General features: G+C 39.0%; 1 pseudogene; it reads left to right on the plus strand.

Moving 5' to 3' along the window:
• The first annotated feature begins 636 nt into the window (after positions 1-636).
• LOC148545769 (small nucleolar RNA R71) lies at positions 637-738 on the plus strand (annotated as a pseudogene).
• The last annotated feature ends 14,753 nt before the right edge of the window (positions 739-15,491 follow it).

A 15,491-nucleotide genomic window follows, 5' to 3' on the forward strand; every position in this document is an offset into this window, starting at 1 on the left:
TTGCATGGTTGAGGCTGATGTGTCTTGATGGTGGTTGTTGTGTGTTTATTGGGTGGAGTGGTATGTTGTATTTTGTGAATTGTGGTAGGGTCTATTGTTGCCTGATTGATGGTTGGGGTTGTGGTTGTTGTATTGGTTAGATGGGTAAGGTTTGTTGTGATCTTGGTTGTGGCTTTGTTGGTTTCCCGACCCAAAAGTTGGGTGGTTCCTCCATCCTGAGTTATATGTCTTGGAGTTTGGATCATATGGTGGTCTAGAAGGGTTGTTTACATAGTTAGCCTGCTCCCATTCACATTCAACTTATGGTGCATCTCCTTCTTGTTGAGAGGCTTGGGCTTGAATGGCTGAGACTTGATTCTTCTCCACCTTCTTGGTCAAGGCTGCTAGTTGTGTAGTGATCACTTTGTTTTGGGCTAACAAGGCATCCATGGAATTGAGCTCCATTATTCCTCTCTTTTGAGTTCTGTTTGAAGCATAGAAATATTCATTCTCAGCCACAGTCTCTATGACATCTATGGCTTCTTCAATGGTTTTCTTCTTATTGAGTGAGCCTCCTGAAGAATGATCTACTGTTTGCTTTGACTCATATGACAGCCCTTCATAGAAGATGTGTAGTTGCACCCACTCATTGATCATATCCAGTGGACATTTCCTTGTCAAATCCTTGAACCTTTCCCAGGCCTCATAAAGTGTTTCACCATCTTGTTGTCTGAAAGTTTGCACCTCAGCTCTTAGTCTGTTGACTCTCTGTGGAGGGTAGAATCTTGCTAGAAACTTATTCACAACATCATCCCATGTGGTTAAGCTCTCCTTGGGAAATGCTTCCAACCACTTTACTGCCTTATCTCTGAGTGAGAAAGCGAACAAAAGTAGCTTGTAGGTGTTAGGGTGTACACTATTGGACTTTATAGTGTCACAGATCCTCAGGAATGTAGTGTGATGTTGGTTTGGGTCCTCTTGAGCACCCCCTCCATATGAACAATTATTCTGGACAAGTGTGATGAGTTGAGGTTTCAACTCAAAGTTGTTAGCATGGATTGTTGGCTTCAGAATGCTGCTGCCACAGTTTCCTAGATTTGGGTTGATGTAGGAGCCTAAGACTCTCCTCTCTTGCCCAACATGATTGCTAGCATCCTCTCCAACATTGTTATGCACTTCTTCCTCCATAGTAGTTCTCAGATCTTCCTCCACTACTTCCTTTCCAACTATGCCTTTGCCTCTTGCTTCCCTCCTTAATCTAAGGAAGGTCCTCTCAGGGTCACTATCGAAGAAGGATCAAGTTTATCCCCTTCTACCTGTCATACATTCAACAAACAGCAAGCAGAGGGCAAGTGAATGAATCACTCTTGTCAAGATTAGTGGTTAGCTTGGTTGATGCAATTAATCAAACAGTTAGAAGAATAGAAATATGAACAATGAATAACTAAGATGATCAAATTAAAAAGAGAACACAATAGAAAGAAAAATTAAAGAAAAAAAGAAACAAGGTATTTAAAATGCTTAATCTAGCTCGCCAATTAATTTAGACATTGTCAAAATCAAACCAATCCCCGGCAACGGCGCCATAAAACTTGATGACCAGAATTCACTCCCCATATAAAAATGATGAATCCGTTCTTTTGAGCGCACTGATGAGCGGATATTTTATACGCTTTTTGGGGTTAATTTCATGTAGTTTTTAGTATGTTTTAGTCAGTTTTTGGTATATTTTTATTAGTTTCTAGGCAAAATTCATATTTCTGGACATTACTATGAGTTTGTGTGTTTTTCTATAATTTCAGGTATTTTCTGGCTGAAATTGAGGGAGCTGAGCATTAATCTGATTCAGGCTGAAAAAGGACTGCTGATGTTGTTGGATTTTGACCTCCCTGCACTCGGAATGAATTTTTTGGAGGTACAGGATTCCAATTGGCACGCTCTCAATTGCGTTGGAAAGTAGAAATCCAGGGCTTTCCAGAAATATATAATAGTCCATACTTTACTCAAGGATAGACGACGTAAACTGGCGTTCAACGCCAGTTCAATGTTGTATTCTGGTGTTAAATGCCAGAAACAGGTTACAAGTTGGAGTTAAAAGCCAGAAATAGGTTACAACCTGGCGTTTAACTCTAGAAACAGCCTAGGCATGTGTAAAGCTCAAGTCTCAGCCCCAGCACACACCAAGTGGGCCCCAGAAGTGGATTTCTGCACTATCTATCTTAGTTTACTCATTTTCTGTAAACCTAGGTTACTAGTTTAGTATTTAAACAACTTTTAGAGATTTATTTTGGAGCTCATGACATTTTTAGATCTGAACTTTGTACTCTTTAACGGCATGAGTCTCTAAACTCCATTGTTGGGGGTGAGATGCTCTACTGTATCTCGATGAATTAATGCAATTATCTCTGTTTTCTATTCAAACACGCTTGTTTCTATCTAAGATGTTCATTCGCACTTCAATATGATGGATGTGATGATCCATGACATTCATCACTTTTCTCAACCTATGAAAGTGTGACTGAAAACCACCTCGGTTCTACCTTCGATTGAATAAATATCTCTTGGATTCTTAATCAGAATCTTCGTGGTATAAGCTAGAATCCATTGGCAGCATTCTTGAGAATCCAGAAAGTCTAAACCTTGTCTGTGGTATTCTGAGTAGGATTCAGGGATTGAATGACTGTGACAAGCTTCAAACTCACAAGGGTTGGGCGTAGTGACAGACGTAAAATGATCAATGGATCCTATTCCATCATGAGTGAGAACCGACAGATGATTAGCCGTGCGATGACAGCGCACCTGGACCATTTTCACTGAGAGGACGGATGGTAGCCATTGACAATGGTGATCCACCAACACACAGCTTGCCATAGGAGGAACCTTGTGTGCATAAAGAAGAAGAAAAAGGGAAAACAGAGATTCAGAAGACAAAGCATCTCAAAAACTCCAACATATTCTCCATTACTGCATAATAAGTATTATTTAATCCATGCTCTTTTGTTCATTTGCAAGTCAAATGATAATTATAATTGATATCCTGACTAAGAGTTACAAAATAACCATAGCTTGCTTCAAGCCAACAATAATTGCATGTTTTTATTTTCTTTTAAATTTTCGAATTTGTGTTCATTGTTCTTTCTTAATCTTCAAGTTGTTCTTGTTTATTTTCCTTGTTTGATCTTTAGTTTTTCTTGTTTTGTGATTTTTCTTGTTTTTTTCTTGTGCATTTTCGAATTATTAGTATCCAAAAAAAAAATTAATAATAATAATAATAATAATAATGGTTTTTCTGTGTTTAATCCTTGCATTTCTTGAATGTGTCTATGTTCTTGTGAATAGTTGCTCCTTTGAGTCTTTCTTTCTAAAATCTTTTCAAAAATAATTTTTCTGTGATTAAATCTTGTGTCAAGTTTTAAGTTTGGTATTTTCTTGTTAGTTCTTATTTAATTTTCGAAAATTTATTTTTGGTTTTCTAAAAATTTTAAGTTTGGTGTTCTTTTTTTTTTTTTTGTTCTTGAGTCCTTTGAGTCTTTGAATTTTTGTTCTTCGTGTTCTTGTGAATCTTCAAGGTGTTCTTGAGTCTTGCTTGTGTTTTGATCTTAAAATTTTTATGTTTGGTGTTTCTTGGTGTTTTTCCTCCAAATTTTCGAAAACAAGGAGCATTAGATCTAAAAAATTTTTAAGTTTTGTGTCTTTTTATTGTTTTTCTCTTTCCTCATTGAATTCAAAAATATTTTTTTCCTTTATTTTAATTGATTTTTCGAAAATTACCTTTAAAAATTCAGATTTTTATTTTAAAAATCAAATCTTTTCAAAATTCAAAATCTTTTTCAAAAATCATATCAAAATTTTTCAAATCTTCTCAATTAAGCAATTATTTTCATTTTCAAGTTTATTTTTCTCTAGATTTTCGAAATTTACATTTTAATTTCTAATTATTCTATTTTATTTTATCTTATTAGTTTTATTTATCTTAATAATTTGGTTTGTTCTACTTCAATAAAATAAAAACAAAAATATATTTTCCTTGCAATTAATATCAATTCCATTTTATCCATCATGGATCTAAGTGAAAATGAACAGTCCAGATGGACTCTGGGATCATATGCTATCCCACTACTGCTGCATATGAGAGTATTATCTGTATACCTCTGACGTGGCGGAAATTGGCGAGTTAAGAATTGTTATAAGACATGTGTTGCAAGTATAGTTCTTAACCAACCAGAAATCTGCTTATCAATTTAGAAGGGTTGTCACAAAAATTAAAATTAAAATACTGGGAATATGAATCACAGGTCGTCTCCCAACGAGTTGCAGAAAGGTGTGCTATTTTATTAATCAGATGTTTTCAAAAAGAATTTGATTTGAATAAACAGGAAATTAAATTGGGGAAATTAAGTAATTTAAATAAAGGCCTTGACTAGGAGTAGATTAGTTGGAAGCCCTATTCTTGTTACAATACTCGCAAGATTAATTGATAATTGAAGGTTGTTCTGTTTAGTTATCCCTTACTAGATAAGCGAAAGTCAAACAAGTTGGAATGCTGTTTCTATTCACAAGTCCCAATCCGCTTACTTGGAAGGACTGGCGTTAGTGACTAGAGAGCAATCCAACAATAAACCCAATTATAATTTCTCCTTTGAGCATTCTAACTCAAGGGTTCCTTTCAATCAACTCCCCATCAAGTTAGGGAACTACTCGCTCATTGTGAATGTAGAACTCATAACATAAGAAAGGGAATTAAAGAAAGACATGATAAATAAAACTCAAAGGAATCAATTAAAAATAAAAGTAACTCTTGTATTAATAAATTCTAAAAAATATCCAATAGTAAAATTGAGTAAATTAAAGGTCATGGAAGAGTAAAGCCAAGTAAAGAAAACGAACTAGAATGACGAAGTCTTGATGAGGTAATAACTCTTCTCAATATCCCAATGCAAAGAGCAATAGAAAATAATAATCCTAAGAACTATGAATGTGTAGAGGGAAAACCTAGAAGAGGAGTAAAACTAGATCTGAAAACTAAAAACTGTGTAGAATGAATGTTGTTGTTGGTTTCTGCATGTCCTTTGGCTCTAGTCTGCTTTTCCGGGCCGAAAACTGGGTCAAAACAGGGCCCAAAATCGCCCCCAGCGAATTCTGCAGATTATGCAGATCTCACACGTCACGCGATCGTGTCATTCATGCGGACGCGTCATTCGTCATTTTGCTTTGCCACGCGGGCGCGTCGTCCACGCCTCCGCGTCACTTGTGCTATTCCAATCCGCGCGGTCGCGTGAGCCATGCGGCCGCGTCACTCCTCGCTGGTCATCTCCTCAATTTCTTGTGTTCCTTCCATTTTTGCAAGCTTCCTTTCCAATCTCCAACTCATTCATGCCCTATAAAGCCTGAAACACTTAGCACACAGATCACAGCATAGAATGGAATATAGGAGAATTAAAATACATAATTAAAAGTCTCTAGGAAGCAAGTTTTCAATCATAAAGCATCTTTAGGAAGGAATTACAAATGCATGCTTATTTAATAAATAAGTGGGTAAAAATCGTGATAAAACCACACAATTAAACACAATATAAACCATAAAATAGTGGTTTATCAACCTCCCATCAAAGCAGGCAGTTTTGAGCTGAATCCTCAGCTCATTGTCATTGTACAGCAAAACTGCCAGTATTCCGGTCTTCCACAGGAAGAACCTACCGAGTTTCTGGCACAATTCTTCCAAATTGCTGACACAGCACGTGACAAGGAGGTAGATTAGGATGTATACAGACTGCTACTCTTTCTGTTTGCTGTAAAAGATCAAGCTAAAAGGTGGTTAAATAACCAACCCACAGCAAGCATAAGGATATGGAAACAGTTATCAGACAAATTCTTGAATCAATATTTCCCTCCAAAAAGGATGACACAGCTAAGGCTAGACATCCAAGGCTTTAAACAAGAGGATGATGAATCCCTTTATAATGCTTGGGAGAGGTACAGAGGGATGCTAAGGAAATGCCCCTCTGAAATGTTTTCGGAGTGGGTGCAATTAGACATCTTCTACTATGGGCTTACAGAAGGAGCTCAGATGTCCCTAGACCACTCAGCTGGTGGATCTATACACATGAGGAAAACTATTGAAGAGGCTCAAGAGCTTATTGATATAGTTGCTAGAAACCAGCATCTGTACATAAGTAATGGGTCCTCCATAAAAGAAAAAGCCAAAGTAGTGTCTACTGAACTTGGTCCTCCAGAACAAGTTGCGGAACTCAATCAACAATTGTGCTTTCTAACAAAACAGCTAGTAGAATTCAAGGAGATGTTACAAGACACTAAAAATGCTAATAAAAATATGGAGGCACAATTGAATCAGACAAAACAGCAGTTATCAGAGCAGATAATAGAAGAGTGCCAGGCAGTTCAATTAAGAAGTGGGAAAATATTAAATACCTCACTTCAGAGCAGCAGAAAGCCAAGAAAAGAACAACTGACAGAAGATGAGTAAAAAATTATCCAAAATCCCTCTGAGGACAGTAAGGGCCCAGAGAGGAACAACTCTGGCATTCAAACGCCAAAAAAGGATGCAAGGTTGGCGTTAAACGCCCAACCCACGCGTAGTTCTGGCGTTCAAACGCCAGGAACAGGCAAGGAGCTGGCGTCAAACGCCCAATGGATGCTCAGTTCTGGCATTCAAACGCCAGAAACAGGTAGGAAGTTGGCGTCTAACGCCAATCAAGCTTCCAACCCTGGCATTCAAATGCCAGTGAGGGATCAGACACACACAAGTGCTGATAATAACCCCTCTAAAAGGGCTTCTCCAAGCACTTCTGTAGGAAATAAACCTGCAGCAACCAAGGTTGTGGAATACAAAGCCAAAATGCCTTATCCTCAAAAACTTCACCAAGAGGAGCAGGATAAGCAATTTGCTCACTTTGCAGACTACCTCAGGACTCTTGAAATAAAGATTCCATTTGCAGAGGCACTTGAGAAAATACCCTCTTATGCCAAGTTCATGAAAGAGATCTTGAGTCATAAGAAGGATTGGAGAGAAACTGAAAGAGTTCTCCTCACTGAGGAATGCAGTGCAGTCATTCTGAAAAGCTTCCCAAAAAAGCTTAAAGATCCCGGGAGCTTTATGATACCATGCATATTAGAGGGTGATTGTACCAAGACAGCTTTATGTGATCTTGGGGCAAGCATCAACCTAATACCTGCATCCACTATCAGAAAGCTTGGTTTAACTGAAGAAGTCAAACCAACCAGGATATGTCTCTAACTTGCTGATGGCTCCATCAAATACCCATCAGGCGTAATTGAAGACATGATTGTCAGGCTTGGGCCATTCGCCTTTCCCACTGACTTTGTAGTGCTGGAAATGGAGGAGCACAAGAGTGCTACTCTCATTCTAGGAAGACCTTTCCTAGCAACTGGACGAACTCTCATTGATGTCCAAAAGGGGGAAGTAACCCTGAGGGTCAATAAGGATGAGTTCAAGTTAAATGCTGTCAAAGCCATGCAGCATCCAAATACATCAAAAGACTGCATGAAAGTTGATCTTATTGACTCTTTGGTAGAGGAGATCAACATGGATGAGAGTCTCGAATCAGAGCTAAAAGACATCTTTAAAGATGCTCAGCCTGATTTGGAGGATTCAGAGGAGATAAAAGAGCCTCTGGAAATTCCTCAGGAAGAGGAAAAACCTCAAAAACCCAAGCTCAAACCATTACCACCATCCCTGAAATATGCATTTCTGGGAGAAGGTGATACTTTTTCGGTGATCATAAGCTCTACTTTAAATCCACAGGAAGAGGAAGCACTACTTCAAGTGCTAAGGACACACAAGACAGCTCTTGGGTGGTCCATAAGTGACCTAAAGGGCATAAGCCCAGCTAGATGCATGCACAAGATCCTATTTGAGGATGATGCTAAGCCAGTGTTCAACCACAGAGGCGGCTAAATCCAGCCATGAAGGAAGTGGTGCAGAAAGAGGTCACCAAGTTACTGGAGGCTGGGATTATTTATCCTATTTCTGATAGCCCCTGGGTGAGCCCTGTCCAGGTTGTCCCCAAAAAGGGAGGCATGACAGTGGTTCATAATGAAAAAATGAACTGGTTCCTACAAGAACGGTTACAGGGTGGCGCATGTGTATTGACTATAGAAGGCTCAATACAGCCACCAGAAAGGATCATTTTCCTTTACCATTCATAGACTAGATGCTAGAAAGACTAGCAGGTCATGATTATTACTGCTTTTTGGATGGCTATTCAGGCTATAACCAAATTGCAGTAGATCCCCAGGATCAAGAGAAAACAGCATTCACCTGTCCATCTGGAGTATTTGCCTACAGAAGGATGCCATTTGGGCTGTGTAATGCACCTGCAACCTTTCAGAGATGCATGCTCTCTATTTTCTTTGATATGGTGGAAAAATTTATGGAAGTCTTCATGGATGACTTCTCAGTATATGGAGACTCATTCAGCTCCTGTCTTGATCACCTGACACTGGTTCTGAAAAGATGCCAAGAGACTAACCTGGTTTTAAACTGGGAAAAATGTCACTTTATAGTGACTAAAGGGATTGTCCTTGGGCACAAAATTTCGAACAAGGGAATAGAGGTGGATCAAGCAAAGGTAGAGGTAATTGAAAAGTTACCACCACTGCCAATATTAAGGCAATCAGAAGCTTTCTAGGGCATGCAGGATTCTATAGGAGGTTTATAAAGGATTTTTCAAAAATTGCAAAACCTCTGAGCAACCCGCTAGCTGCTGACAAGCCATTTGTGTTTGACACAGAGTGCCTGCAGGCGTTTGAAACCCTGAAAGCTAAGCTGGTCACAACACCAGTTATTTCTGCACCAGACTGGACATTACCATTCAAATTAATGTGTGATGCCAGTGATCATGCCATTGGTGCAGTATTGGGGTAGAGGCATGATAAGCTTCTGCATGTCATTTATTATGCTAGCGGTATTTTAAATGATGCCCAGAAAAATTACACAACCACAGAAAAAGAATTGCTTGTAGTGGTTTATGCCATTGACAAGTTTAGATCATACTTAGTAGGATCAAAAGTGATTGTGTACACTGACCATGCTGCTCTTAAATATCTACTTACAAAGCAGGATTCAAAACCCAGGCTCATAAGATGGGTGTTGCTTCTGCAAGAGTTTGATATAGAAATAAGAGACAGAAAAGGGACAGAAAACCAAGTGGCTGATCATCTGTCCCGGATAGAGCCAGTAGAAGGGGCGTCCTTTCCCTCTATTGAGATCTCTGAAACCTTTCGTGATGAGCATTTGTTCGCCATTCAGAAAATGCCATGGTTTGCAAACATTGCAAACTATAAAGCTGCAAGGTTCATACCCAAGGAGTACAGCAGGCAACAAAAGAAAAAATTAATTACTGATGCAAAGTACAACTTTTGGGATGAACCCTATCTCTTTAAGAGATGTGCAAACGGAATAATCCGAAGGTGTGTGCCTAGAGAAGAAGCACAGAAGATCTTATGGCATTGCCATGGATCACAATATGGAGGCCATTTCGGAGGTGAGCGAACAGCCACCAAGGTCCTTCAATGTGGCTTCTACCGGGCGACCCTCTATAGAGATTCCCGAGAGTTTGTACATAACTGTGACAGTTGCCAGAGAGCTGGTAATCTGCCTCATGGTTACGCCATGCCTAAACAAGGAATCTTGGAGATTGAGTTGTTTGATGTATGGGGTATTGACTTCATGGGGCCTTTCCCACCATCATACTCAAACACTTATATTCTGGTTGCAGTCGACTATGTATCCAAATGGGTAGAGGCCATTGACACACCCACTAATGATACTAAGAAAGTGCTGAAGTTCCTCCAGAAACATATCTTCAGCAGGTTTGGTGTCCCTAGAGCACTGATTAGTGATGGGGGCACTCACTTCTACAACAAACAGCTTTACTCTGCTATGGTCCGGTATGGAATTAGCCACAAGGTGGCAACTCTATATCATCCACAGACAAATGGGAAAGCTGAAGTCTCTAATAGAGAACTAAAAAGAATCCTGGAACGGACTGTAAGTACCCGTAGAAAGGATTGGACGAGAAGCTTGGATGATGCTCTGTGGGCTTACAGAACAGCATTCAAGACTCCTATAGGGACCTCTCCATACCAGCTTGTGTATGGTAAGGCCTGTCATCTGCCTGTGGAACTGGAACATAAGGCCTACTGGGCAACCAGATTCCTAAACTTTGATGCCAATTTAGCTGGAGAAAAAAGATTGCTCCAGCTGAATGAGCTAGAGGAATTCAGACTCACTGCTTTCCAAAATGCCAAGATCTAGAAAGAGAAAGCAAAGAGGTGGCATGACAGAAAGCTGTCATCTAGAGTCTTTGAACCAGGATAGAAGGTTCTGCTGTTTAACTCTAGGCTCAGGCTATTCCCCGGGAAACTGAAATCCCGGTGGAGGGGACCATATGTGATTATAAGTGTGTCACCATATGGCTATGTGGAGCTTCAAGACATTGATTCTAATAAGAAGTTCATTGTTAATGGACAGAGAATCAAGCATTATCTTGAAGGTAATGTTGAGCAAGAGTGCTCAAGGGTGAGGCTAGATTAAAAGCTCAGCAAGGTCCAGCTAAAGACAATAAAGAAGCGCTTGCTGGGAGGCAACCCAGCCATTAGCAAAACTTTTTCTTATTTATTTTTTTCTTATACAGGTTTAATATAAATAATCTTCAAGGTAAAGAATCAATTGCATAAGTTCACAGGGTTGCAGAAGGATTCAGAATACAAAACAGCAAAATAAAGCTCACTGGTGCGAAAAAAAGCCAGTAAGAGCTATTTTGGGCGTTAAACGCCCAAAAGGAGCATCTACTAGGCGTTTAACGCCAGTAGAGATAGCCATCTAGGCGTTAAACGCCAGAAAGAAGCAGCTTCTGGGCATTTAACGCCAGATTTATAGCATCCTGGGCGTTCAGAAAAACGCCCAGTGACAAAGGAGTTTCTGGCGTTTAACGCCAGCTAGAAGCAACAGCTGGGCGTTAAACGCCCAGACCAAGCACCAACTGGGCGTTAAACGCCCAAAACATGCAGCAGTTGGGCGTTTAACTCCAGGATTGTGGGGAGTAGCTAATTTCGTTTTCACTTCAAATTTTTTTCCATTTTTCATGTTTCAATTCATGATTTCTTGCATAAACATATTACAAATCCTAATTTTTCAAATCCTTTTTCAAATATATCAAATGTATCTTAATTCTAAACATAAACTTTTTTAAATCCTCTTCAACTTCTTTGCAAATCTTTTTCAAAACAAATCTATCTCTTTTCCTTCTCAAAATTTTTTTCAACTCATCAATATCTTTTTCAAATCTTCACAATATCTTTTTCCAAACAAAGCTATCTTTTTCAAATATCTTTCATATTATTCATATCTTTTAAATTTTAAAGTGCATCCTTTTCCTATCATACTTATCTTTTACAATCATATCTTCTATCATATCTTCTTCAAAATTTTCGAAACCTACCCCCTTCCCTTTAAATCCTAGTTCGGCCTCCCCCCCTCCCACCTTCACAATTCGGACTTGGCTCTCCTCATATCCCTCTTCTTTTCTTTCTTTTGCTTGAGGACAAGCAAACCTTTAAGTTTGGTGTGTTTATCTGTGATCACTAAGCCAATACCCACTAAGATTATGGCCCCTAAGGAAAAACAAACCAACTCAAGAGGCAAGAAAGAGAATATTTCAAAACCACTGTGGAATCAAGGGAAGTTCTTAACCAAAGAACATTCAGACCATTACTACAAAATAATGGGTCTAAGGTCAGTGATCCTAGAAGTTAAATTCAATCTGAAAGAAGACGAATATCCGGAGATCCAAGAGCAAATTCGAAACAGGAGCTGGAAAGTCCTAGCTAATCCTGAAACAAAGGTGGGAAGAAACATGGTTCAGGAATTCTATGCAAATCTGTGGCAGACGGACACGCAGAGAATATCAGAAACCGCATTCTATGACTATAGAACTCTGGTCAGAGGGAGGATTGTTCACACCCACCCTGACAAAATAAAGGAGATCTTCAAGCTGCCTCAACTGCAAGATGACCCAGACTCCTTTAATAGGAGAATGATGAGACCAAACCTGAGCTTGGACAAAATTCTAGAGGACATATGCCTCCCTGAAGCCAAATGGACAACCAACACAAAGGGTGTCCCAAACCAACTCAAAAGAGGAGATCTCAAACCAGTCGCCAGAGGCTGGCTAGACTTCATTGGGCGCTCTATAATTCCCACTAGCAACCGCTCTGAGGTCACCATCAGAAGAGCAGTGATGATTCATTGCATTATGCTGGAAAAAGAAGTGGAAGTTCATCAGCTGATTTCTTGTGAGCTTTACAAAATTGCAAACAAGAACTCCAAAGATGCCAGATTGGCTTATCCAAGCTTGGTCTCTCTGTTATGTAAAGATTCTGGGGTAAAAATGGGAGTAGATGAGTATATCTCAGTCGAGAAACCAATCACCAAAAAGTCTATGGAAGGACAACAAGTGCAGGACAACCCCATCAAGAGGAGAGCACAGGAGTTCCTCCCGAAAATCCCTCAAATTGAATATCGGGAATGCCTAGAAGCATCTGTCACCAAGTTGCAAGAATTTGTGGATCAACTGAAGGAAGAATAGCAAAATCAAAATAGCATGCTCTGTAAACTGCTTAGGGAACAAGAAGAGCAAGGGCGTGAACTGAAGGAACTGAAGCGCCAGAAGCTATCTCTTGAAGGGCCAAGCACTCCACAGACTAAAGAGGCATCCACCTCCCAAATTCAAGGTTGTTGAGTTCTAATCTTAGCCTTAACTCTGTGATAATTATTCTCATTAGAAATTTACCTTAGAAGTCATATATGAGTAGTAATAATTAGTATCTCTATTTTGATTTTATCTCCAATTAAGCTATAATTTATTTTTCTCATCATCATCAAACATGAATAAAATAGCAGATTTTTAGAATAAGGAGGCAATAAATTTTTTGTTTTTTTCGAGTTTCTAATAAGGAAAATTCTAATTATTTATATGTGGTGGCAATGCTTTTTGTCTTCTGAATGAATGCCTGAACAGTGCATATTTTTTATATTGAATTTTATGAATGTTAAAATTGTTGGCTCTTGAAAGAATGATGAACAAGAAAAATGTTATTGATAATCTGAAAAATCATAAAATTGATTCTTGAAGCAAGAAAAAGCAGTGAATACAAAAGCTTGCGAAAAAAAAAGAAAAAAAAGGAAGAAAGCAAGCAGAAAAAGCCATTAGCCCTTAAAACCAAAAGGCAAGGGTAATAAAAAGGATCCAAGGCTTTGAGCATCAGTGGATAGGAGGGCCTAAAAGAATAAAATCCTGGCCTAAGCGGCTGAACCAAGCTGTCCCTAACCGTGTGCTTGTGGCATGCAGGTCCAAGTGAAAAGCTTGAGACTGAGTGGTTAAAGTCATGATCCAAAGCAAAAGAGTGTGCTTAAGAACTCTGGACACCTCTAATTAGCGACTTTAGCAAAGCTAAGTAACAATCTGAAAAGGTTCACCCAGTTTTGTGTGGCATTGATGTATCCGATGGTAATACTGGAAAACAAAGTGCTTAGGGCCACGGCCAAGACTCATGAAGTAGCTGTGTTCAAGAATCAACATACTAAACTAGGAGAATCAATAATACTATCTGAATTCTGAGTTCCTATGGATGCCATTCATTCTGAATTTCAAAGGATAAAGTGAGATGCCAAAACTGTTTGGAAGTAAAAAGCTACTAGTCCCGCTCATCTAATTAGAATCTGAGCTTCACTTAAAACTCTGAGATATTATTGCTTCTTGATTTCTTTTTATCCTATTTTATTTGTCTAGTTGCTTAGGGACAAGCAACAGTTTAAGCTTGGTGTTGTGATGAGCAGATATTTTATACGCTTTTTGGGGTTAATTTCATGTAGTTTTTAGTAAGTTTTAGTCAACTTTTAGTATATTTTTATTAGTTTCTAGGCAAAATTCATATTTCTGGACTTTACTATGAGTTTGTGTATTTTTCTGTAATTTCAGGTATTTTCTGACTGAAATTGAGGGAGCTGAGCATTAATCTGATTCAGGCTGAAAAAAAACTGCTGATGCCGTTGGATTCTGACCTCTTTGTACTCAGAATAGATTTTTTGGAGCTACAGAATCCCAATTGGTGCGCTCTCAATTGCGTTGGAAAGTAGACATCCAGGGCTTTTCAGAAATATATAATAGTCCATACTTTGATCAAGGATAGATGACGTAAACTGGCGTTCAACACCGGTTCCATGTTGCATTCTGGCGTTAAACGCCAGAAACAGGTTACAAGTTGGAGTTAAACGTCAAAAATAGGTTACAACCTGGAGTTTAACTCTAGAAACAGCCTAGGCACGTGTAAAGCTCAAGTCTCAGCCCCAGCACACACCAGGTGGGCCCTAGAAGTAGATTTATGCACTATCTATCTTAGTTTACTCATTTTCGGTAAACCTAGGTTACTAGTTTAGTATTTAAACAACTTTTAGAGATTTATTTTGGAGCTCATGACATTTTTAGATCTGAACTTTGTACTCTTTGATGGCATGAGTCTCTAAACTCCATTGTTGGGGGTGAGGAGCTCTGCTGTGTCTCGATGAATTAATGCAATTATCTCTATTTTCTATTCAAACACGCTTATTTCTATCTAAGATGTTCATTCGCACTTCAATATGATGGATGTGATGATCCGTGACATTCATCACTATTCTCAACCTATGAATGTGTGACTGACAACCACCTCTGTTCTACCTTCGATTGAATGAATATCTCTTGGATTCCATAATCAGAATCTTCGTGGTATAAGCTAGAATCCATTGGCAGCATTCTTGAGAATCCGGAAAGTCTAAACCTTGTCTGTGGTATTCTGAGTAGGATTCAGGGATTGAATGACTGTGATGAGCTTCAAACTCACAAGGGTTGGGCGTAGTGATAAACGCAAAAGGATAAATGGATCCTATTCCAGCATGAGTGAGAACTGACAGATGATTAGCCGTACGGTGACAGCGCACCTGGACCATTTTCACTGAGAGGACGGATGGTAGCCATTGACAACGGTGATCCACCAACACACAGCTTGCCATAGGAGGAACCTTGCGTGCGTGAAGAAGAAGAAAGGGGGAAAGCAGAGAATCAGAAGACAAAGCATCTCCAAAACTCCAACATATTTTCCATTACTGCATAATAAGTATTATTTAATCCATGCTCTTTTGTTCATTCGAAAGTCAACTGATAATTATAATTGATATCCTGACTAAGAGTTACAAAATAACCATAGCTTGCTTCAAGCCAACAATCTCTGTGGGATCGTGATGCCAGGGCATCTTGGCCAGTTTCACTGACCTTTTCTTTACTGTTTTTAGGTTAGTTTCATGCATTTTTTTAGGAAATAAGCTAGTTTTGGATAGATATTCACTTACACCTTGATTTAAGCATACATTGTGCATTTTACATTATTTCATGAGGATTTTGCATGAGTTTAGTGACAAATTGTATGTTGCATTA

The sequence above is a fragment of the Arachis ipaensis genome, chromosome B9 (assembly GCF_059453495.1).
Source record: "Arachis ipaensis isolate K30076 ecotype BB chromosome B9, ASM5945349v1, whole genome shotgun sequence".
Lineage (NCBI taxonomy): Eukaryota > Viridiplantae > Streptophyta > Magnoliopsida > Fabales > Fabaceae > Arachis > Arachis ipaensis.